This window comes from Narcine bancroftii, chromosome 11, assembly GCF_036971445.1.
Source record: "Narcine bancroftii isolate sNarBan1 chromosome 11, sNarBan1.hap1, whole genome shotgun sequence".
NCBI lineage: Eukaryota > Metazoa > Chordata > Chondrichthyes > Torpediniformes > Narcinidae > Narcine > Narcine bancroftii.
The window spans coordinates 36094161-36117700 of NC_091479.1; the positions used below are offsets into that span (position 1 = coordinate 36094161).

The 23540-nt window shown below is 49.2% G+C and overlaps 1 long non-coding RNA gene across 2 annotated transcripts; it reads right to left on the reverse strand.

Moving 5' to 3' along the window:
* Positions 1 to 14230: 14230 nt before the first annotated feature.
* On the reverse strand, positions 14231 to 20258 carry LOC138745212 (uncharacterized). 2 transcript variants are annotated; one of them, XR_011346094.1, is made up of 4 exons: positions 20130 to 20258; positions 18819 to 19008; positions 18060 to 18125; positions 14231 to 14712 (listed from the first exon to the last, which is right to left on the reverse strand). It is a non-coding gene; the product is annotated as an uncharacterized lncRNA (long non-coding RNA). The 2 variants fall into 2 exon arrangements; XR_011346093.1 differs by lacking the exon at positions 14231 to 14712 and having other exon boundaries at positions 17441 to 18125.
* Positions 20259 to 23540: the final 3282 nt, after the last annotated feature.

Consider the following 23540-nt stretch of genomic DNA (forward strand, 5'->3'; position numbering starts at 1 on the left):
ACTGCCACCATCGATGCTCTGCAAGAAGAAGGGGTAGTGAGGCCCGCAACGTCGCCCTTTAATAGCCCTGTTTGGCCGGTCCAGAAGCCGGACGGCTCCTGGAGAATGACAGTTGATTATCGTTTTTTGAACAAACATGCCCCACCACTTGCTTCAGCAGTTCCGGACATTGTCACCCTTATTGAAAACATTGCTACTGGGAACTCAGGAACATGGTATGCTGTCATTGATCTCGCTAACGCCTTCTTCAGTATTCTTATAGCTGAGGACTCACAGGATCAGTTCGCCTTTACCTGGAAGGGGCGCCAGTATACCTTCACCCACCTTCCAGTATCGCCTTCCCTCTCAATTCACCATTATATTGATGATGTGGCCTCCTGGAGCCTCTGGCAGAAACAAGAGGGTCGCCGAGTCCCACTGGGATTCTGGTCACGTACCATGCCTGAGGCTGCCACTCGTTATTCTGTTTTTGAACAACAGTTACTAGCCTGTTACTGGGCCCTGCTAGAGACTGAAAGAATGACAGGTGATGCAGATGTTCAATTGCGACCTGCACTTCCTATAATGAATTGGGTCCTGGCTAATGATGCTAATCTAAAGATCCGGCGGGCTCAGCAGTCTTCTATTGTTAAATGGAAGTGGTATATTCAGAGTCGTGCGACCAGAGGGCCTGAAGGGGTGGGCCGCATACACGAACAGGTGGCTTACCATCCTAGGTCAGGAACTCAGTTATCGGAGGAGGGGGATGGTGGCTCCAGTCAGTATGCTGAGTTGAAGGCAGTCACTTTACCACTCTCTTTGGCTTGGCTTCGCGGACGAAGATTTATGGAGGGGGTAAAAAGTCCACGTCAGCTGCAGGCTCGTTTGTGGCTGACCAGTCCGATGCGGGACAGGCAGACACGATTGCAGCGGTTGCAAGGGAAAATTGGTTGGTTGGGGTTGGGTGTTGGGTTTTTCCTCCTTTGCCTTTTGTCAGTGAGGTGGGCTCTGCGGTCTTCTTCAAAGGAGGCTGCTGCCCGCCAAACTGTGAGGCGCCAAGATGCACGGTTTGAGGCGTTATCAGCCCACTGGCGGTGGTCAATGTGGCAGGCACCAAGAGATTTCTTTAGGCAGTCCTTGTACCTTTTCTTTGGTGCACCTCTGTCACGGTGGCCAGTGGAGAGCTCGCCATATAATACGATCTTGGGAAGGCGATGGTCCTCCATTCTGGAGACGTGACCCATCCAGCGCAGCTGGATCTTCAGCAGCGTGGACTCGATGCTGTCGACCTCTGCCATCTCGAGTACCTCGACGTTAGGGGTGTGAGCGCTCCAATGGATGTTGAGGATGGAGCGGAGACAACGCTGGTGGAAGCGTTCTAGGAGCCGTAGGTGGTGCCGGTAGAGGACCCATGATTCGGAGCCGAACAGGAGTGTGGGTATGACAACGGCTCTGTATATGCTTATCTTTGTGAGGTTTTTCAGTTGGTTGTTTTTCCAGACTCTTTTGTGTAGTCTTCCAAAGGCGCTATTTGCCTTGGCGAGTCTGTTGTCTATCTCATTGTCGATCCTTGCATCTGATGAAATGGTGCAGCCGAGATAGGTAAACTGGTTGACCGTTTTGAGTTTTGTGTGCCCGATGGAGATGTGGGGGGGCTGGTAGTCATGGTGGGGAGCTGGCTGATGGAGGACCTCAGTTTTCTTCAGGCTGACTTCCAGGCCAAACATTTTGGCAGTTTCCGCAAAGCAGGACGTCAAGCGCTGAAGAGCTGGCTCTGAATGGGCAACTAAAGCGGCATCATCTGCAAAGAGTAGTTCACGGACAAGTTTCTCTTGTGTCTTGGTGTGAGCTTGCAGGCGCCTCAGATTGAAGAGACTGCCATCCGTGCGGTACCGGATGTAAACAGCGTCTTCATTGTTGGGGTCTTTCATGGCTTGGTTCAGCATCATGCTGAAGAAGATTGAAAAGAGGGTTGGTGCGAGAACACAGCCTTGCTTCACGCCATTGTTAATGGAGAAGGGTTCAGAGAGCTCATTGCTGTATCTGACCCGACCTTGTTGGTTTTCGTGCAGTTGGATAATCATGTTGAGGAACTTTGGGGGACATCCGATGCGCTCTAGTATTTGCCAAAGCCCTTTCCTGCTCACGGTGTCGAAGGCTTTGGTGAGGTCAACAAAGGTGATGTAGAGTCCTTTGTTTTGTTCTCTGCACTTTTCTTGGAGCTGTCTGAGGGCAAAGACCATGTCAGTAGTTCCTCTGTTTGCACGAAAGCCGCACTGTGATTCTGGGAGAATATTCTCAGCGACACTAGGTATTATTCTATTTAGTAGAATCCTAGCGAAGATTTTGCCTGCAATGGAGAGCAACGTGATTCCCCTGTAGTTTGAGCAGTCTGATTTCTCGCCTAGATCCCCATGATCACCCTCTTCGCCTGTTTACTGATTCCTGGGCTTTGGCTAATGGACTTGTGGTATGGATGCCTGATTTGCAAAAGAACAACTGGATGATACATGACCGCCCAGTATGGGGCAAAGAGTTGTGGCAGCTGTTGTGGGATGCTTCCCACCATCGTGAGATAACCGTTTATCACGTTGATGCCCATACCAATATGGCGACTAACATGGCTCAACATAATGCAGTAGCAGATCAGCTTGCCACTATCAGCTGTGCTGATACCGTCCCCCTGGCTCGATGGGCACATGAACAGAGTGGTCACTTGGGGGAGAAGGGATCAGCTATGTGGTCCCGTACACATGCTTATCCGTCCATCAGGATGATGTCCGCATGGTCGTACGTACATGCCCAGAATGTCAGCTTGTGAAGTTCCATACCATTCCACCTGGTCCACATGGCTGAATAAAACGGGGTGCTCACTCAGCTGCGGTCTGGCAAATTGATTACATAGGCCCCATGCTAGACTGTATGGGTAAATATTACATCCTAGTAATGGTTGACACCTTTTCGGGCCTGGTTTTTACTCTTCCCACCAAGACGGCTGACCAAGCTAGCACTATCCAAGGACAAAACCATTTGATTTATCGTTATGATGTTCCAGAGGAGATTCACTCTGATAATGGCTCGCACTTCTCCGGGAAAGCAATCTGTGATTGGGCAAATGACAACGGTATTTTATGGGTCCACCATATTCCTTATTACCCGCAGGCTGCCGGGTTAGTTGAACAAATGAACGGCTTACTGAAGGAACAAATTCATTTGTTAACATCACTGGGGACCCAGAAGGGATGGTGCCATGTGCTGCAGCAGGCAGTCGACAATTTGAATCATCGCCCTTTAAAAGGAGGTACACCTTTCCACCGACTTCTTCACGTTCCTGAATTACAGCCTATTCCAGAGGAATAACAGTCAATGCCCCCCATCCCCGAACTAGAGAATGTTGGACAAAAAGTATGGGTGGCACCACCAGGTAGTGGCCCTCCTGTAAAAGGGGAAATAGTGACACCTGCCCAGGGTAACACTCAGTGGGTAGCTATTGAGGGACAGGATGATTTAGTCTGTTTAAACACTGAACGCTTATGGTATCGTGAGTGACATGTGTCAGGCTTCTTTGTTCCAGGTTCTCCATTTTACACTCCTGGTGATCTGGCTTAACAGCTGCTTTGATGCCAGCAATTGGATTTGTAATGTCGAGGACGTTCCAAGGGAGTTCCCCGTGGGAAACACGGTCCGATGCATTACACCAAGGAAGTCCTCGGTCACCAGCCTCAAGTGCAGCTTATATAAATATGTTATTGTTCAGCATGTTTCAAAATCTGTTCGTGAGCTCCAGTATCTGGGTATTGTGGCCAACAAGGATAATTTGAGCCTTGGTTGGAATCCTTTCTCATGGGTAACTGCTACATTTGGGGGAGTGGGCCACACTATCCTCCGTTGGTTGCTCGCGTCATTGCTTATCTTTGTAATTGTTGTTTTGATTTCTCTTTTTTCGCTCCCTCTGTACTCAAATACTGGTTAGGCCTCGCAAATGACAGATTGTGACCAAGGGGTGGAATGTAATGGAGGATTAAAACCATGTACCCAGATGCTTTTTGCTTATGTGGAACTGACGACACTGGGTCCACACGCAGGTCACCTTACTTTCAGAACTAGCAGATGTAATTAAACTCAGCCATGGGGACTTATCTGAAGATACACTTTGAAATGGAATTCCACTGTGAGGCCCAGGGAAAGCAGTTGTCAAATGCAACACTCTGAAATTGACGAATTGGTCACAACCTGTCTTGCTCGAGAAGTTTTAATAAGTCTTTGTATCTACGAGATAAACCAGGAAGTTATAACATCCTGGTTCCAGAATAATTAATCTTCTAAATTGTAGAATGTAATGTTCAGTTTTGATTTTGACTGACAAATATTAGAAGGAGTAGGCGCATGATTAATTGTTTTTGGGGTATATAAGCCTGTGGTCCTGCTGCTTAAGTTTAGACTCTCCGAGGGGTGGGAACACCCCTTGTCAAGAAGGAAGAACAGCCAGAGTCCGAGCAACGTCCCGGTCGGGGGAGGTGGAGAAGCTGCTACCAGCGCCCTGACAACCTACTACAAGTGTGCAGTCGTTGCCTCGCTTCGGCAGTTGGGACCAGTCCAAGCATTGATAAGTATAGTTGGGAAGGGCTTGCATATTGTAGTGTGAAATCAGCTTTTGAATTAGTAATAAACATTTGTATAAACTGAACTGCTCTCGGTGTGTGTGTCTATTTTCTTTCGGTAGCTCAAACACTGTGACCAATCTAAATGAACAAAATGAGAGGTATAAGTTTACCCAAGACAATGAGGAATGGCAACGAGTCAGCATTCAGGAGGGAGATTGAAAGCGGGGTTCAATCGCGGGCCAACAACAACCTCGCACTCAATGCCACCAAAACCAAGGAGCTGTTGGAAGAAAAAGAGATGGACATTGCCTGAACTGGAATGGTTTTGGTTTTGATACACACATGCACGCACGCATGCACGCACGCACGCACGCACGCACGCACGCATTTCTGCAGAGTGGAGTTAGAGTGAATTAAAAAGTGTTGTTATTAATCTTTATCAATGAAAATTACTGTTTGAAGATGCCATTATCTTAGTGAATTATCATGGACCGATTTGTGCGAATAATCTTTAAAGTTACAATAGTTTATATATATTATCAAGTTATTTTGTGGGTTGGATTCAGGGTCACACACACAATCCTTTGAGATGCCAGAAGGCAAGCCATGTACGGAGATGAAACGTCTGCTCATTCTGCATCTGAAACCAAAAGAGGAAAACCTTCATGATGGTCCTTGAGATACTGGAGTGTTTGCTTTATTAAAAACAGAAGAATTTGTGTTGTCAGGAAAGACTGCTGATCAAATCGAGAGACCATCTGTTGATTATCTGTGCTCTTGAAATTGAAACTAAGTCAATAGAGTGATGAGAGATGGCAGCTGTTCGAATAAGCGAGTTCTTGATTCAAGTACCTGCACAGACAGGCTGGAGTCCATTGGCTCATGATTCATACTTTTGAAGAGGCTGAATAGACTTCAAAGGCAGAAATGACGGCACGTGTCATGGGATGAGCCATTCTGGAGAAACATTACAAATGAGAGGCAGAAGATGTTGTCCATGCTGTGGGGAAGAGAGGATTGAAGATACAGTCATCAGAGAAGGTACAGTTACATCGTCTTCTCCTTTGACCAGGAGTAACAAGTGGATTTTGAAGGAGGAAGACCATTTCTAACCATCTCTTTGAGATCAAGAGAGCAGCCTCGTTGAGACGGTGGAAATGGCCACTTTTGATGAATAAAGCCAAAGTAATCTTGCATTTGCAACATAACCATTTTTAAATGGAGACTTAGTTCAGCCCTTGACTGAGTTGATGAAATCTTGGTCGAAGAAAATAGCCACTCCACTGTCTCTTTGAAAAGACAACTGATTCATCATGTGGAACAGATTCTGAAACCTCCCTGCAAGAGAGGAAAATAAACTCTCGCAGAGTAAGTTTCAGAGCAATGTTTCTTCATCCAAGAAATTCAGAGGAGTTTGAAAGAGGACTGATGACGAGGTTTTGAAATCCTTCAGTTGCTTTTGCCACAATTTAAAGAAATCGACATGGTGTCAAACGACTCAAATCCAGATACAACCCTTCACAAATTGAGCTCTTCCAGCTCCATTGGGTTCAACCAGCGAAAGATGAGGGAGTAAAGCCACAGGGTTAGAGAGAGCCAGCAGGTCAAACAGACATAGAGCAAAGAGAAAGAGACATCAAACACATTGTGGGTTTGTCCCTTCATCAAGGAAAGATGAGGAAGAGAAGGTCAGAAATGGGACCATTAAATTGCGGGGGTGGAGGGCAGGAGGAAGCCAACACACACAGAGAGGGGACTTGGGTACCTGGGGCAAACAGGCGGTTCCCTCCCCCGGCCCCTCTCCCCCCCCCCCGGCCCCTCTCCCCCCCCCGGCCCCTCTCCCCCTCACCCCTGCCCCTCTCCCCCCCACCCCTGCCCCTCTCCCCCCCACCCCTGCCCCTCTCCCCCCCACCCCTGCCCCTCTCCCCCCCACCCCTGCCCCTCTGCCCCCCACCCCTGCCCCTCTCCCCCCCACCCCTGCCCCTCTCCCCCCCACCCCTGCCCTTCTCCCCCCCACCCCTGCCCTTCTCCCCCCCACCCCTGCCCTTCTCCCCCCCACCCCTGCCCTTCTCCCCCCCACCCCTGCCCTTCTCCCCCCCACCCCTGCCCTTCTCCCCCCACCCCTGCCCTTCTCCCCCCACTCCCCTCCCCTCGCCCTCCAACTCCCCCTTCACCCTCCCCCTTACCCCTGCCTGGCCCCGCCCCCTCCCCTCCTTGACCTGCCCCGCCCCCTCCGGGCTCCCGCCCCTCCCATCCCCCTCCCTCTCCCTCATCCCCCTCCCCTCCCCACCCCCTGCACCGACGCCTCGTCTCCACCCAAACACCCCGCCGGTACCGGCCTCTCCCGGGTGGGGTCCGGCGGGCTGCGGGTCGCCCGCTTTCCCTGGACCGCGCGGGTCCCGGCGCTGCCGCCAACTTCTTCCCTTTAGGCCCGCGGCGACGGACCCTGAGCAGACGACGCCGCCGCCAACGTCCCGCCTCCTCACAGCAAGAGCCAATCAGCCCTCGAATCCGCCCATCAATCCAAGCTGACTTCAGCGTCCAATCCAATAGCGGCCTCACCGAATCAACCCATTGGCTCGCGCAACTGAAGCAACCAATCAGCGAGCGAGCGAACACACAGGAGAACCCAATCAGCATCGCAAGACAGAAAACAAAGGCAGTGGAAGGAGCAGGAGACCTTTCGGCCCTTCCACTTACAACTACCCCAACAACTCAATCAAATCCTTGGGAAACACAGGATCACTTTGTCTTGGCTCCAGGATTCCTCTGATCTCAAGAAATACATTGTACCCCAACTGCAAGGGAGACTATTTATTATCAAACTTTCCTTTATATTTATTACCGCTTCCAATTTAATGGAGGACACAAGTGGTTGTGTCAGCCAGCTGGACCGCCTCGGGGAACCTCATGGAGCAGGCAATCATGGTGAGAAGGTAACTCGTCCCGCGGGAGGCCGGTAGTGACCCTACAATGTCATTGTAGATATGGCTGAACCTATGTGGTGCTGGCTCGAATGTCTGGCATGGTGCCTTCACGTATGTCTGCATTTTGGTCATCTGGCAGAGTGTGCAGGCCTTGGCCCACTGACAACCTGTTTCTGGAGGCTCAGCAAGACCAACCGATTGACCACCATTTTGACAGTACTGATGGCCGGGTGCGTCAGGTTGTGCACCTCATCATAAAACTGCCATCTCCATGCTGTCAGCACGATGAGGTGGGGTTTGCCATTGGAATGTCGCAGAGGAGCGTCTACTTACCAGGATCGATGTTAACATACTCCAGCCTGAGCCTGGACATTGCTGTCTTGCTTGCAAGGATCTCAGGGTCATCCTGCTGTCCCCTGCCGAGGGCTAAGTAGTCTATTCACTGGGACAGGGCCTGGACAGACTTGATTGCGGGGATGGGGCAGTGCGTCACCCACGATGTGTTGAATGTCTGTAGTGAACTCAGACTCGTTTGAGAGGAGTCGCTGCTGCTTGGCCGACCACAGGTCTAACACTTTATGGAAGGCAAAAATTAATGGCTTCTGGTCCATGAAGACACTGAATTGTCTACCTTCCAAAAATACCTTAAGTGCCTGACTGCCAGTTACAGCACCAATTGTTCTCAGTCAAAGACGCTGTATTTGAGTTCAGGTGGCCAGAGGTGTCTGCTAAAGAAGGACAGGGGCTGCCATTCCCCTTTGATGAATTGCTCCAGTGCACCCCCTACTGCTGTGCAGGAAGCATCTACTGTGAGAGTGGTGGGTGTCTCTTGCCTGGCGTGTACCACAAGGGTTGTGTTGGCCAGTGCGTCCTTGGCCTTCTGGACGCCTCCAAATCCTATTGTCCCAGGTAATGTCTTTACCTTTCTCCGCATGATGAGGGCCACGGGGGGGGGGGGGGGGGCGTGGCAAGATGGCGTAAGGATCAGACGTGCCTTCCAGTTCTCTCCTGACTCTATCTTAATGTTTTGTCTAGAAATGCCCGTTAAAATTCTTTAAAAGTTTAGATAACTTCAGTGCTGTTAATTTAACTTATGATGGTAACATTGGTGGAAAAGAGCAAAAAAAATACGACAACAGATTATCAAAAAACTACATTTTCCAAAAGTTCAAGACATCGAGACTCAGCCTGAAATGGATCCCAGGAGAAAGGTACAGCTTTCGGATGTAGAGTTCAATATTACATCGGTAGAGCCCACTAAAGAGGGCGCCAAACAGCCTTTAGAACAAAGAGTTACTCAGGTTCGCACATGTGCAGTAACATCTGACGGCAATGTTATGAATGAACCACTTGTAGTAACATCAGTTGAAGTACCGGCTGGGGAAAGGCATTTGTCAACTGTAGCGGTGGCACTGCAAACTGCACCTTTTGAGATAAAAGAACCTATACAACTTGATGGACTGGGGAAAACCCCGGCCAGCGTCCTCCAGTCATTGCTGGAGAGGCTGTGGCTGGAGTTTCCACACGCAGCTATAGTACAAGAAAGGCAACCAGGATGAAGGAAGCAAAAGAAGACCCTTTGGTTATGCAGAAGAAGCAGGAATCTGTTGAGCCAGAATCTCTTCCAATTGAAAAGATTCTTGTGAATCTTGAATCTAAATGATCTTATACAATGCAGGGATTATCCAAGATTATGACTGAACTTGGTACTAGGTTTAATACTCTGTGGTGAAAATACATTCTCAACAGATGGCTGAGTTTGGAGCTTTTAAGCTTGAAGTGAGAGATAAATTTAATTCGTGTGAAGAAGATATAGACGAAATACGAGATCATGTTTCAGATGTGACCAAAATGGTCAAAGACTTACAAACTCAAAATAAAAATTTGGTGAAAAAGATTGATTATTTGGAAAACCAATCCAGACGGAACAATATAAAGATTATTGGTTTGCCGGAAGGAATGGAGGGAACAGACCCAAGAAAATCTTTTACTGAATGGATTCCGCAGGTGCTGGGTCAAGAACATTTCCAGGAAGGTATAATACTGGAACGTGCTCACAGAGCCTTGCGTAGAAGACCTATTTCAGGTCAAAGTCCAAGACCTGTTTTGGTTCGTTGTTTGAATTATTACAACAGAGAAATAATTTTACGAGTGGCTATTAGAAATGCACAACAGAGAAAATCACCCTTGATGATTCAAAATAATCGAATTTTCTTCTATGCAGATTTGAGTCAAGAAGTTATGTTCCAATGACGGGAATTCAATTCTGCTAAAGAGTTGTTGTGGAAGAAAGGTTATAAGGCAACCTTTAGATATCCAGCTGTTTTGAAGGTTTTTCAAGATGGTTGCCAACCAAAGTTCTTTGATTCTTCAAAGGAAGCTATAGCATTTGCTCAAGAGCTGCCAATTACTTGGTTTCAACAGAGACGTAGTCGCCGCGATCTCTAAGGAGACAAGAGATGGAAGAAAAGAGCCGTGCTCCAAGAAGGAATGGTTGTAATGGTGACTCGGCAGTTGGAGCTGATTAAAAGAAGAGTTGTTCTTTTTTTTTATTTTTTTTTAAAAAAGGAATATTAAATAATGATGATGTTAGTTTAAGATGAACTGAGAGTTGGGGGAGAGAACTGGATGGGCACTATTTCCTGAAATTCATCTGCTACGTGTGAGTTATCTCACACCCATTTTTTTTGGGAGTTACCGCATTGCGCGGTTTAGATGGGAGGGGGTATTTTTAACCTCCTACCTGTTTTTTTTTCCTTTTTTTGTATTATTAGATTAAAGAGTTAAGGGTTTCCTTTTGTGTTTATAAAAAAAAGCATAAGAAAGTATTTGATTGTTTAAAAAACTAAAAATTCATGAGGTTTTTTTTGTAAAGTTTATTCAGTAGATCAGGAATATTTGAAATTTAAATGTGAATGGGATGGATAAGTTTTTTTTAAATATTTTTTCTTTAACTTTAAGGTGAAAGGAGTGGTAATTCTGGTGTATATTATTTTGCTATTTTAGTTATAGAACGAAGGGAATAATGGTGAAAGTCATAAATTGAATTGTACAATTCTTAATGAGGCTTGAATTTTGTTTGTGGCTTATGCTCTATTTGTTGAAGATATAGATTTTGTTGCATATGTATTTTTATTATTTGGATATCTGAATTTTAACGTAATGATTGGGGATATTTAAATGTGGTATTGGAGCTTTTATTGGGTAATTATTCAAGGTTAAAAGGGAAAAATGGTGGAAGAGTACCAAATTTGAATTGTACAATGTTTAATGAGGTTGGAATTTTGTTTTAAGATGGCAGTTTATGTGACTAATATGATGATAGATGTGAAGTTAGTTGATATTTGGTGAAGGTTTATCTCTATAGAGAAAGTTTTATTTTTCATCTTTTTTTTTTCTCATGCTACAATTTTTTTTAAAGAATTGGTTACTGTTTAAGAATTTTTGATAGACAATGTTACTAATTTTACTAATTTTTTATATTAAGTTTGTTAATTATATGTTTCATCTTAACTGTTAAATATATGCATTTAAGTTTGATTTAAATATGTTTTTTAAGTCTGATATCTTAGTATTAATACTTTTTCTTTTTGTTAGTATTTTAATCGGTTAAGTTTTTGTTTTTTTTGTAAGTGGGTTTTTTTCTCATATATATTATTAACTTTATTAATTCTTCACTCTTTATTTTGGGGGGGAAGGGGGGGTTGGACTAATTTGAGTTGGGTTATTAATGTGTAATAATTATTGGGGAGGGTATAGTTTATTTAGATTACTGATACTGTATTGTAATTTTATTATTTTGTTCTTAATTTTTAAAATGTAATTCTATATGTTATTCATGTTATAAAATCTTAAATAAAGTTTAAAAACAAAAAAATGATGTCGGCCACTACCGGTATGAATCGGTGATAAAAATTAATCGTACCAGTGAATTCTTGCAGCCCCTTCATTATGTGGGGTTTGAGGAAGCACTTAACAATCTCTACCTTTGCAAGCAGGGTTTAGTTCCGTGCCTGTTGATTTGACCCCCAAGGAAGTCGAACGTTTCCAACCTGAACTAGCACTTAGCAAGGTTTATATAGTAAGTCCAAATTCCCGCAGCCAGGCGCACAGTCACATTAGATGGTCTCTGTTTAGCTTCATTGCCACCACTTTGACATCTTGTGGTTACTGCCACCCTCTGCTGTTGGAGAATATCCTCCTTGGTCTCAGCCCCTCAATGTAACTAAGAACCCCTAAAATGCCCCTAATGTTTTGGCCTTCATCACTACTCCTGGCAAGGCATTCTTGACACCCACAACTCTGGGTAAAAGAAAATACCCCTGATATCTCCCCTAAATCTTCCTCCCTTTGCTTTAGACAGATGTCTTCTAGTGTTTCCTACTCCCATCTGGGTTTCAGGCAAACTGAAGGGCATCTTTCACCGAGTTTCTGGTTTTCCAGCAGTTCTGGATGTCTGTCTCTGGATGCTCTGCTCCGTGGACCACCCCACAGTATCCCATCAAGTCCTAGAGTCTCTGTGTCAGACATTCTCTGCTGACCACTGCCTGATGACTTTGTGGTCAAATGTGTTTGTCTATGAAACCGTTCCCAGGAAGGTAAAGGGGCAAAGTCCTGCTGACTGGAACATTGTGCAGCACCAGGGCCAGGCCAATCTTTCGCAACACCCGAGCCAGGTAGAACCTCAGCACATAGCAGCATTTGGTGCCCATGCACTTTGGTTGCAAGCACAGCCACACACAATTATGGCCATGCTGGTTACACCCTTGTCCCCATTGATTGACGATGTACACGGTCCTTCTCCAGACTCTATCCATTTTGGACCCCCACATGAATAGGAAATTTGATTTGGGAATTGACAGGGTGGTGGTGTGGGGATGGGCCAAACCTGGCCCACGTGCAGCAGGACCGAAAGTTCCTTGCACATTGCACCTGATAATCACGTTTTACCCGAATGACAGAGATGGGCATCTCTGTGGTTCTCCCTGTCTCCTGGACCTGGGGGTCTTTGTACTGCTCCCCATCTCCTTAAGTTGGTGCTTTGTTCTCCACCACCCCCACAAGAAATCCAAGACCCCTGGATGGAGGGCAGAGGCGCAGAGAGATCAGTGAGAACACGGGTAGTTTCAACAGGGTGGGGTCCATCCAGGCGCCTGATAACAGGAGGAACCAAGTGGGAAGGAGGATGCAGGGCATTCGAAAGCAGGACATTGCGAGAGAGTGGATTCCTTGAACTCTTGAGGGGAGAAGGCGCTGGTCGATCCATCGGTTTAGGTGGGGCAGGGTATAGACATGGCAGCTGACTGGAATTGTCAGCGGGTTACTGAGACCTGGGAAAGGAGGGGAAGGAGGGTGCAGTAGTGTTCTGAGAGTGCTGAGGGAGAGGGAACATGGGTGTCACCTCAAGGCAACGGTCCCCTGATTGATTGCAGGGATGGGCTCTGTAAATAGACTCATAGATATCCAGCACAGAGCACCTTTGTCGCCCTGCCATCAGGAAGGAGATATGGAGGAATAAAAGCAGAGCAGCCAGGGATGGAAATAGCTTCTTCCCACAGGCCGTGCGATTGACAAGGCAACATGAGCTGGATGGGAGCTAAGAATGAAAAGGGTGAGAGGAATATGGACTGATTACAGCAGCTCAGCTAGCAGGAGAGAGGGGCTGAAGGGCCTGTTTCTGTTTTATCTATCTGGACCAGCTTTTGAATTCAAGCTTTAAAAAACCCAATCATTTTTAAATTTAATATCAACGGTACAGAATGAATCAAGAGACAAGATGTCTGTCCAGCAGCAAGCGTCGAAGGCACTTCCTGAAACGGAGGCTCTGAAACCACAGGGAGGTTCTGGATGGAAAGAGGCCCAGCTTCTTCTGGAAGGAGGAGAGGAGAGGCAGGGGAAATGCGGGGGAAGGGAAGGGGAGGGGAGGGGCTAGGGATGCCGTCCACCGTTCACCTCCCCTTTCCTCTACCCCGTTCCCCTCCCCTTTCCACTGCCCGTTCCCCTCCCACATCCCCTCCCCCTTCCAGTCCCCAGTTCCCGTCCCCCGCTCGCCTCCCCATTCCCCTCCCCCTTCCCTTCCTCCTACTCCTAACCCTAACCCCTAACAAAATCCTAAACCTAACCTTAACACTACCGATACCCCCTACCACCACTCCACGTCCCCTAACTCTACCCCCACCCCGTCCACTAACCCTAACTTTATTCCTACGCCTATGCCACCCCCTAACCCCAACCCTAATGCTACCCACTATCCCCTAACCCCAAACCTCACTCCTCCTCTACCCCCCTGCTCCTACCCCCTAACCTAGGGGAAGGAGCGGGAGGGGAAGGGGGTAGGAGAAAGGGGGTAGTGGAAGGGGTACCTAACAAAAGCCCACTTCCCCGAACTATACACCTAACCATAAACCAAGAAATAGCCCTACCCCATGTCTCCTAACACTAACCCTAACTCTACCCAACTTCCCCAACCCTAAACTAAACCCTATCCCTATCCCTTACAACCTACCCCCTTCCCCTAACCCTACCTCCTACCCCTTCCCCATACCCGCACCCCCTACAACTACCCCCTTCCCCTAACCATACCTCCTACCCCTTCCCCATACCCGCACACCCTACCACTATCCCTACCCTATCCCTTACAACCTACCCACTTCCCCTAACCCTACCTCCTACCCCTTCCCCATCCCCGCACCCCCTACCACTACCCCCTACCCTACCCCGTACCACAACCCCTACCCTTACCCCTTCCACTACCCCCTTTCTCCTACCCCCTTCCCCTCCCGCTCCTTCCCCTAGGTTAGGGGTAGGAAGGGGAAAGGGAAGGGGGAGGGGATGTGGAGGAGGAGAAAGGGAGGGGAAGGGGGAGGGTTAGGGGAGGGGATGGGGGAGGGGAAGGGGACGGGGAAAGGGGAAGGGAAGGGCGGAGGGGAAGGGGAGGTGAAGAGTGGAGGGCTGGGGTTAGGGCATAGGTGTGAGGGCAGGGGAAGGGGAAGGTGAGCGGGAGGGGGTTGGGATGGAGGAGGGGTAGAGGAGAAGAGGGGAAGTGGGTGAAGGGACATGGAAGAGGCAGGGAATGGGGTTGGCAGGGCCAGAGGGATACGACAGGGAGGGGTTCAGGCCATCATGATGTTGTCCGTCCTCTGTTCAGCTGGGATGCAAGGTTCTTCTGGACTCGTGTCTTGTCTCTGAGATCGCTCCTTCTCCTGGGAAGAGAAATACGAGTGATAGAGATACTGTCTCTGAGGCCTGATCACAATGACTTTGGAGGGTCCCACTCTTCCCCCATCATCCCCCCTACCCCTGAACACTGGAGACTTTCCCCTTCCTCTGCTTTACCTGAGGAAGTGTGTTTTGGCGAAAACCACGATCTCTCTCTGCAGAGCTCAGAGCAACGTGTGTCCATCAGGCAACACGCTGGTTCTCCACGATATGGCAGCAAGATGCTAGACAATCATGGATGGATCAGTCGAGACCGTTCAGCTGATCCATCTGAACCTACCCCACAACAATGTTACCCTCCCCTCCCTCACACCAGTACTCTCCATTTTTCTTGAATTCCTGTCCATATTAAAATCCTTTTCATGCCTTTTTTGGACCAGCCTCCGCTACTACCCCGACAATGCATTCCAGCCACCCACTACATTCTGTGTGAATAAAATGTACCCCTCACGTCTTGCCTAAATTTCCCTCAGCTCACCTTATTTAGACGTCCTCTGGTATTTTCGCCCCAGGAATGCACACAATATTCCAAGTGTGGTCTGACGAGAATTTTATACATCTGCAACGATACCTCTCGGTTTTTGAACTCAATCCCCTGACTCCTGAAGGCCAGCACACAATACACCATCTTAAACTCCCTCTCAATTTGCACAGCAACCTTGAGTGATATATGGAGCAGGATCTAAATATTTCTCTGTCCTGCACACTGTTCATAATCCTGCCATTAACCAAGTGCTCTGCTCACACATTCTTGTAATCCGCATTCAATGAAGATATTGGTCTATATGAAGCTACTTTTAATGAGTCTCCAACCTTCTTTGGAATAACTGTTATTCGTGCCCTTGAAAATTACTCTGGAAATAAACCTGGACCAGTTGCTTATTTAAGTACATCTGATTTACAGGATTCAACTCCATCTGTCACTTCTCTGCAAACTGGATGACCTATGACAACCTTCTACACTGTCTACAACATCTCTACCTCTGTGTCATCCCCTGATGTACCCACCCTTCCACTCCCATCATCATTCATAAAAATCACAAAGAACAGGGGTCCCAGAGCAGATCCCTTTGGAGCGCCACTAGTCATTGTTCCATCTACTACTGCCCTCTGTTTTCTGCAGACAAGCCAATTCTGAATTCACACAGCAAGGCTCAATGGATCCCATGCCTCCAGACATTGTGAATGAGGCCTCCGTGGGGACCTTGTCAAGCACCTTACTAAAATCCTCGAGCAGCACATACAGACCTTGACCTTCATCTATTTCCTTTGACACCTCCTCAAAAAACTCAATTTGACTCGTGAAGCAGGACCTGCTCCTCACAAAACTATCCATGAGTTTGCCCAGCATGTTTGGGCATTGCCCTCGGCCCAAGAATCTGCAGCCTTCCTGGCCAGTCCCTCCCTTACCCCTTCCCAGAGCTTCCGCATCCATTAGAACATCAAGCATTGCTGCCTAGTACAGGCCCTTTGGCCCATAAAGGCTGTACTGACCTTTGTAAATGTTCTCCACAACCTTTACCTGTACCACACCCATAGGAACATAGGAAGTGGGAACAGGAGTAGGACAAAAATGGCCTATCGAGCCTGCTCCGCCATTCAATACGATCATGGCTGATCTAATTTATGACCAAGCTCGACCTACCCTGCCTTCTCGCCATATCCCCAAATTCCTCTATCATGTAAAAATTCTGTTCCCTTACATCCACATGCTTGTCTCAGAGACTTTTATATGTACCTATTCTACCAACCGCTCCCACTTTCTCCGGTGACGCATTCAAAGCTCTCACAACTGTCTGCATAAAAAAAATCTCCCCTCACCTGAAGCGGATGCTCTCTGAGATTTGCACCTGACACTTTAGGAAAGTTTTCTGGCTGTTCATTCCATCTAAGCCCCCCACAATCTTATTTAGAATAAGTTATTAAGCTGTGGAAGGGGCAAGTTGGGAGAGGGAGGAGGGGAGAGAGCTGGTGGGGGAGGGGTGAGAGCTGGTGGGGAGGGGACAAGGCCGTGTTGGGGAGAGGGATCAGGACCGCTTTGAGGTGGTGAACGGACAGACAGGGGTGGATCTACCTGCCGAAATAAAGGAGCAATAAATAGGCCATCTCGGGATCTACCTGCATCTTCTGGGGCTTGATATCTCAATGGAAAACCCCCTGAGGATGGAAGTAGGCCATGCTCTGCTACAGCTGGTACATGAACATCTGGCAACACAACGATATAACATGACCCACTCTGCCTCCACACTGGCCGGGTCTATATCCTGAGGGTAAGGGGAGGTGGGTGAAGGGCCCCTCCCTGCCAATCAACATCCATCCTCATCATCCTCTCCACCCCTAACCCCTCACTACCCTTTCTCTCCTCACCAATACCCATTGAGACCCTCATGCTCCCTTCATCGATATCCAGTCCCCAGCGAGACTCAGCCAGTAAACTCCTTCATATCCTCCAACCCCACCATCCAAGCTTGCCCCAGTGGACAACTTGACCACCCAGACCCACAACCACCTTGATGTAGATCATGGGAATGGGCTGCTTGGCCTTGTTTAAGTGCTGGACCATGCAGTGAACCGTCTCGGGAACATAGTCCAGACCCAGATTCAAATAAACCTCCTCTTTCTCTTGGACACAATACAAACATGTCAGCTTGATTTACCCTCCAACACCCCGTGCCTCTCCCAACTGGAGTGCCAGCCCCTCCTGCTCTCTGTAGGCCTGATGCCCCCACTGTTCAACACAACATGGCATGAATCCAAGGGCTCAGCGAGCAGAGCGTCAACAGGCCGTAGTGGACCCATCCGCTGCCCGATTATTCGGCTTCTGGTGAGACTGCACAAAATGTGCAGCTCTGACCGCCCTCCCTCGTGAGGCAAGGATTCACCGGGAGAGAAAATCCATTGACGTTTCGAGATGAGAAATGTTTGCAGCCGGGTGTTGGCTGGGGTCGTACATGTGGAGGCTGAGTTGTTGGGACGATTCAGAGCAGGCGTTGATTGGGAAGGGCATCAAAAGGTTCTGGGGAAATGAATTATGGGGGAAAATACATTCGTGAAATGATTTGGGGAAACAGACTGGAGGGGCTTAGTGGCCGAATTTGGCGACCTTGTCTTCTGGTCTTGGCTGCTGCTGTCTGGAGTTGAAATGGCAAGAGGTCATGAGTTAATGGGTGAGGAGCAGGGCAGCCAGCGTCCAGGAGACGGCACTGGTCAGAAGGGCAGGATGGAGGCAACAGAGAGGCTGCAGCAAGACAGATCGATTGAAGGAATGGGGAAGGTAGCAGCAAATGAAATGTATCAGAGTGGGGGTGGGGTGGGTGCATGTGGATCTTACCTTGACTACAGAGGAGTAGAAGTTGAGAAGAGGGACGATGATGGTGTCATCCAACTTTCGCACGATCTGCAATGGCGAGAGAGGAACATCAGCAAGGCTGGGCAATGGGTCGGGGCCCTGAGGGGCGACTTGTCCAAGTTGAAGGGGGAGGCGGGGAGGAGATTCTTCAAGAGGTCAGAGGTGGGGAACTCCTAGGGAGGCCGAAGTGGGGGACTCGTCGAGAGTCGGTGGGGGGGACTTTTCGTGTCGCTGGAGTGGGGACTCGTCAGGGGGTTCAATGAAGTATCATTTCAGTTTTTATGATTGTTTTCCCAGCTTCTACTAAACAATGAATTTGCAGAAAATCTCTGATATTTGCCAGGTGTGTGTGTGTGTGTGTGTGTGTGTGTGTGTGTGTGTGTGTGTGTGTGTGTGTGTGTGTGTGTGTGTGTGTGTGTGTGTTTGTGTGTGTGTGTGTGTGGGGTGGGGGGTTGTGTGTGGGGATGGGGGGACTGTTGTTGGTTTGTGTGACTTTCTCTGTTTCCAAACCCCATGGCTGCCTTGGTCTCTGTCAGATGCTCCTCTTTCCACCCACCCTTCAAAAATGTGTTTGGGGTGTTGTTTGTCAATTGGGTGTAATTGTGTGAAACGGGTCATGTGTCGCAAGGGCCTGTGAATGTGCGAAACGGGTCATGTGTCGCAAGGGCCTGTGAACGTGCTGTAGGCCTTAAGTTAAATATCAGTGTGTTCCATTTCCACACAACTGCTCCTCCCCCTCACCTTGAATCTCTTGTCCTGCAAGATCTTCTTGATGGCAATCAGCTCTCCGGAGTCCACCAGCCTTGCCTGGTCCACCACACCGAATGATCCATTGTCGATGATTTTATCATCTGTGCAGGACACCACCTTGGGGACGTTGGGTCCATGACACGGGGTGGCCACCTCTGTTGTGTCCTTATTGCCATGTCCTCTGGGGCAGAAGCAGCAGCATTTACACACCCAGAGGGTACACAACAGGTCATTTATCCCAACCCAGCCTTGCTGTCCAAGTTAGTCTCTACCCCTCCCTCTAACTCCCTTCCAAGGGTCACCTAAATGTCAGAATTGATCCTCTGGTGGTTCGTTCCAGCCTCTCAGTAGAAATATTGCCACCCCAGGTCCCTCTTTGATCACTCTCCTCAGATTGAAGCCAGTTCCGCAGACGTTCACTTTGTCTACAACCCTCCCTCCCTGAGAGGATCGGGTCATCCTTGACCTTCAGCACGTCCCGGGGAGATTAACCACTCTGAACCCTACCACAGGTTTAGCAGAAGCCCTCCACATTCCCAGAAGCTCACCAACACCGTGATCTTCCATGATGCAAGCGAGACCCCGTCGCCTGAGGGAGCAGGAGGTGCGGAGAGAGCCCCACTCTTCACTGTTCAACTCTGCTGGGTCCGCCGCAGCAGAAACACTTACTAACACCTTGATCCAGGTCCACTGGGGGAAAGAATCCTATCCCAGTTGTGGGGGTGTGGGGGTGTATGCAAGGGTGGAAGGGATCTTGTAACCCGGGGGTGGGCGGGTGGAGGAGCGGTCCTGTCTCTCAGTGGACAGATCCCATTCCAGGTGGAGGGGGAGCTCTGTCCCATATCTGTTGAAAGGTCTACATTCCATCCCCCTCGCAACTTCTCTTCTCCCTCAGACACCTCACACTCTCCCCTTCCCCGATTCCTCTACCACAATCTCATCCCCCACCCAACACCACCCCCATGGTTTCCCCAGTGCCTTCCGTCCCCTCGCACCCCATCCTCCCAGCTCAACCCTATGTCCCCGACCTCTGATCCAATCTCCCTTGACATTAGCCTGTGGTGCAACCCCGTTCCTTCGTTCTCCCCTCCACTCCTACAGACCCTACCCCTGTATTCCCTCACATGCCATTGTTCTCCCCTCCCCAGTCCCCCCAGCTGCCTCATAAAGTGCCCTGCACTCAGGATGGGGAGAGGGGAAATTAAATGCACCCTCCATTCTCTCTGCCCACACTGGGTGAAGGATGGTGCCAGAGGAGGCTCTGTCCCAGTCGGGGAGCCTGTAACAGGCTCTTTATCTCACCCATGGGTGCAGGGTGCTTCCAAACACAACCCTGTTGATCAGAGGGTCCCTGGGATGAGACAGCGTCCTACTCCGACATGCAGGCCAGAATCCCCTTCCAGGAGAGGCATCTTTCTCGTGTTGCTGTGCCATGGCACGACTCAGCTATGGCTGCCCCATGCAGTGACATCATCACCCCCTCTGTGTCATCATCTCCCCCCTCTGTGACACCTCCCCTCTCTGTGACACCCCTAGTGTAATGGGCAGGGACATCCAACCATTTAAATCCTCCTCAATTTCCCCAAGCAAGGGGAGAATAATTCAGCTGGTCTAAATTACTCATTGTTATCTATTCTAACTCCTAGATATTTGATCCCATTTTGCCGCCACATTTGTTGACTATTTTCTTGACATTGGCTCTAATCCCTCTTCCTAAGTGACATGATTTTGCACATATCCCAAAAGAACTTGTACCCAGAGATCTCCCCATAGTCCTCCAGCATGGAGCACAACTTGGGCAATGAGTGTGTCGGGTCTGTCAGATATATCAGAACAACTTCTGCAAATAAATTGATTTCATGCTCTTCCTGGCCTGTTCTGAAACCTTTAATGCCTGAATGCTGGCAAATGGCCTCGGCTAATCGCTCCATGGCCAGTACAAACTCACTCACTGGGGGTGTGGGGGGGGGAGTCAGTCCTTGATTGGCATGCCTGTTGGCTACCTCTGTCCCTCTCATCTCGACATCAGTGGCTCAGGTTGGGGGAGTCTGCGCTGGCTCCTGCAGTGCACAGCAGCGCTGCTGGGACACCTTTATCTCCTTATTTTCCTGGGACCTCTCCAAATCTTTCCTTTCTATGATCTCACATTGGTTTCTCAGGAGAAACACTGGCAGTCAAAAGGTACCTTCTGATTCCCCTTAGATTTTGGGAACCCCGACTTCTTGAAGTGGGACAACACGTGGTGACCTATTTTCTCAAGATGTGGATCCAGGAGCTTGGACCAGTCTACCAGTTTGCCGTGGTCCGCCAGCATGCTTGCCAAGCTCCCCAACCCTGCACTCTCGTCAGTCCACCCGCAGATCTTGTTCTCCCTGCCTGCACTATAGTTCCTGTCCTGATTCAAAAGCATCTCCACTGCAGCTGTTTTCAGTCGGAACTCGAAGGACCCTGCTCACTGCACCAATTATTATGTGTGTGAAACTGATTCGAGGGGTCCCAAGGGTGGCGAATTTGAACACAGTTGTCTTTTATTCACACATGTATTGAAGTTGGATGAGGAGTAAAAGACACACACAGACACAAACTCACCGGATTATTCGATACACTTGCAACCACTCGTGGATAGAAGACTTGACAATCAACTTGTCACATACGATGCCTTGAACAGGTCATTCATTCACTCATTGATCTTGGATGCCTGTGGGTGGTAGGGGATATGCAGTTGGCCCCAAATACTTGGCATCACCACCCATTGCTGGTGGACGTTACCCGATAGGGTATTCCACATATGGAGCACGCTTAAACTGTGCTTGGTCGGCCCGCTGGCAGGACATCCGAGTATGTGCTGACCATCGTGAGAACATATCACTTTTTATTTTGGCAGGGGAGAGGCCTGATATGGTCAATTTATCAGATTTGGCCAGCTCCCGAACCCCAGCGAATGTGGCCCTTGGTTTTAATTGCTGACAAATAGGGCATTTGGCCATCACAGTTCTTGCAACATCATGAGACCCCCAGATCCTCTGTCCATCATAGTGCCCCCATATGCCCACATTTATGATGCACCAATGCTGCCAAGGCTCCGGGGTCACTCTGCTTGGGGAAAATAGTGGCAGAGCATATTTGAGCAGCTCAGTCCACAGTGGCATCGCGTCAGCTTCAGTGGTTTTCCTGGAGATGTGTCCATCCACGTGGTGGACCCTGATTATTCTTTTGTTGTTCCACCTCTCAGAAGATCTGCCAGTGCTGTTGTCCTCAGAGCAGGCAGCCATGGATCTGCCTCCCTGTCTCCTGCCGCCGACCTATCCACACTGACGTGCTATTTGGCACAGCCCAGAAATCCTGTTGCACTAATCGGAAAAGAGGCTCCTGGGCCCGCCTGGTTGTCCCTTTTCGGATCATTGCCACAGCTGCCAGCTTGGACAGTTGGCTCTCCCCTCCACCACACCCTCTTGTGTCAGTACTTTATCTGTGGTGGGCTGGAGCGCTGCCACCTTACACCGCTGTTTTTCGCACCTCCACCTGCCGGAGCCGTCAGTAAACCAAGCTTTTTCCTGCTGTCCAGCATCGAGGGTGTTGAACGGTTTGCCCCAGGCCATGGTGCCAAGCTCTTCTCGGGGTCATTCAGGTGGGAGGCTGTCACTTTCGGGCAGGACATGATCTGTTCTTGCAAGTGGCTCAGCCCTTCGGGCCCGGCCTCTGTGCGGTCTGCCATGTACCACTTCTTCGGTCCGCTGTGAGTGGCATCCGCAGATTTAACCCATCACATGTTGGGGAGGTGTGGCTGGAGTGTGACTGTCTCTGCTGCCATCTGGTTCTCTGTGGTGAGCAGGCGAGCATCTGACACTCAGATGGGGAGTCGCGGGAGGCAGCTTCCAGGAGGGAATTGAACCAGAAGCTGTGTGGGACTCGGCGACCTTGCCTCTTTTGCTCGAGGCTGCACTAGACCATTGTCTTCATGGCAGAGACAAGTCATTCAAAGGGTCTTCCAGTTTTGAGGGGTTGGGGATGCTTGTGGTCAGTGGCAGTGGTGTTCAACAGCGTGTTTTGCCATTTAAGAAGCCATTTGTTGTTCAGGTCATCAATGAAGCAGAGTGTTTTTTTTCTGGGCAACATTGTACAGTAGATGGAGGGGCAGGGTTGGCACCAGTAACCCAAAAGACCTACAAACCTTTGTGCCTCAACTTGTTGCTGGGCACCGCAATGAGGATTTTGCTTTGAGCAACCATTGATATTTCTCTGCTGCCTGGATTCTCAGGAAAAGGACTGTTGGACTAGGACCCTGGACCTTTTCCAGGTGGTGCCTCCCTGGTGCCAGTGTCTGGGGTGTTGCTGCTGGTGTCCAAGACATCCTAAAGTGGGCCAGAGGTTGTGGTACATGGAGATACCAATGACATAGGGAGGAAGAGGGAAGAGTTCCTGAAAAGTGGGTCCAGGGCGTTTGGTGAGAGCTGAAAAGAAATAGCATGAAGGGAGTCATGTTGGGATGACTGTCTGGGCCATGCGACAGTGAGAGCAGGAACAGAATGAGGTGGAGGATAAAGGCGTGGCCTGAAGGTGCGGGTAAAGAGCTCCTTGAGGGCATCCTATTTGCCTTGCTCGGGAGGCTGATGTCGGAAGTCGATGAGCCTTGCTGCCATGTCCTGATGAGCAAGAACATCATGGAGGAGTAATGGATGTCATCAGCGGTGATCTCTTGGAGGTGGAACTGGT